Source organism: Nycticebus coucang, chromosome 18 (assembly GCF_027406575.1).
Source record: "Nycticebus coucang isolate mNycCou1 chromosome 18, mNycCou1.pri, whole genome shotgun sequence".
In the NCBI taxonomy this organism is placed as follows: domain Eukaryota; kingdom Metazoa; phylum Chordata; class Mammalia; order Primates; family Lorisidae; genus Nycticebus; species Nycticebus coucang.
Genome location: NC_069797.1, coordinates 55887617 through 55889789, shown reverse-complemented (window position 1 = coordinate 55889789; position 2173 = coordinate 55887617). Strand labels below are relative to the sequence as shown.

The window sequence follows — 2173 nt, the reverse complement described above, 5'->3', positions numbered from 1 at the left end:
CCGGCCGGCTCGCGGCTGCTCCCTGCAGGCCGCCTAGTCGCCGCCGGTCCCGGTCCTCCGCCCCCCGCCCCCCGCCGCGCCCCGGGACCCCGGCCAGCGGGCCGGCCTCCCCTATGCAGCCTCTGCCCCGCCCGGCTCAGACTCGCCCTCCCCACTTCAGGCGGCTCGGGCAAGAGTGGTAGTTGGTGATTTTTGAAAAGATGTCATTAATAAATAGCCCTTGCTTGCTGAGAGAATTGGGGGCTTGGAGGTTTGCACCATGGGGTGGGGAGGAAGTATGGATCAGACGCCTGCACCTTATACCTGGGGAAGAAAGTCTAAATACCAAATGCTTGGAGGTGTAGAGCTTGTTTCAGAGTTCGGGTCCCTTGCCTACCAGTAACTCACTGGGTGACCTTGAGCAAATTACACTGTTGTCGGAGGTAAAGATTCCGCAAGCTTTAAATTCCAGGGTTGGGCAGGTGACCCCCGATGTCCTTTTAAATTCAGTCACCCAATGTTTTTAATCTTTTGGGGGGCTCATTCCTCGTTACTTCTCATTTCTAACATCAACACCCCAGCCACTGCCTCCCCTTTCAAACGTCACCCTTCTCCATACAGGCTGTTTCTATTCCTTGTCACCAGCCATTTCCCCTAACAATCTGCTCCCTTTACTGAGCTCTGGGCACGACTTGCCATACCCCCTCAATTCCTAGCTTCACGTATATATTTCCTCCTATATTTGCCCCCACCAAATGGTACCAGGGCCAATCTAAGGAGGAGGGTGGACTGTATACAAATGGACTCCGTTCCCCAAGGGAGAGGTCTCCAGCATGCTAGCCCCACCCTTCGCGCACGCGCACACATACGTGTGCACACACGCGCGCGCGCGCGCGCGCGCACTCACACACACACACATACACACCTGCAGTCATGGACATGAAACCATCCCAGGGACGCCAAAGCCCCTTTCATCTCAGAATCTCCTAGCGCCAGGCAGAGCTCTAATTACCCCAGCACCCCCCCCCGCCCCGCCGGCTCCCCTGCTGTCATTAGTCCAGTTTTACCAGCGGGGGCCACAGCCTTCCCACGCTTCTGGGGCAGGGCCCTGTCTCCAAGGTCTGGTAGGGGGGCGGGGTGTGGGTATATTAGGGGAAGCTGCTCTGCTAATCCTCCAGTTTATACTGGGCACAATCACTGGCTGAATGGGGATTCTGACCAACAGCATATCCAATTTGGGGTGCCCCTGCTCATCTCTTAGTCGCAGCCACCTGCATCTTCAGTTCTGTTGGAGCCACTTCTCTTACAGGGTGTGTTGGGGTTTGCAAGGCTTGGAGGAAGGGAGGTTACCTGTCTTGGGCCCATGAGGATGAGAGAGCAGCTGGGATGAAAACCCTGTGGTACAGAGTGCAGTGGTGATGTTGGGTATGCAGTGGGTGAAGGGAGCCTGCATTGTGTAGTGGTGCTGCTGCGGGGAATTGTTCTACCCAGTATGGAAATAGTCCCTTGAGATTGAGCTGCCTGCAGAGTTGGGAGAGAATTCCAATGCATGGGACATATTTATACTCTGCAGAACTAGCAGAACTAGGAGGCAATGCAGAGGGCCAGCATTAACGTGGTCAGGGCAGGAGTTATGGAGTCTAGAGGGGGAAGATGAAGGTGCTATATAGTTTTGTTTCCTCTTCATTCTGGCTTTCTCTACGACATCTCTCTTTGAGCAAGGCCCTAAAATACTGGGTGAGGGAAACTTTCTGGAATCCTCACCCAGACCCATGGAAAATGAAATGCCTCCTGATCCAGCCTTTTCTCTCAGAGGGACAGAGTAGGGATTCTTGAACAAAAAGACAAGAGTTCATCATTACCCTCTTTGCCTACCCTCTCTTCCTTCCTTGAGTTCCCACTGTAGGCTGGTTACACAGACCCAGGCAGGGCAGAGTGAAAGGCACATTGCTTCCAAACCAGATCTCACCAGACCCAGCCAAGTCTGTGCTTCTAGTCCCCATCCCTGTGTTGCATTACCCCTCTTCCCATCCCACTGGCCCACCCCACTCACCCTACTCACTCATTTCTGGAAGTTGCTAGCTCTTTTCAGACTCAGTTTGTCACCAGTTCCTATTCTCTTTTTTTTTTTTTTTTTGTAGAGACAGAGTCTCACTTTATGGCCCTCGGTAGAGTGCTGTGGCCTCACACAGCT

General features: G+C 53.8%; 1 protein-coding gene across 2 annotated transcripts in view; it reads left to right on the top strand.

Moving 5' to 3' along the window:
- MED24 (mediator complex subunit 24) overlaps positions 1 to 2173 on the top strand; it is a 44791-nt gene that overhangs the window by 788 nt on the left and 41830 nt on the right. The window lies entirely within an intron of this gene.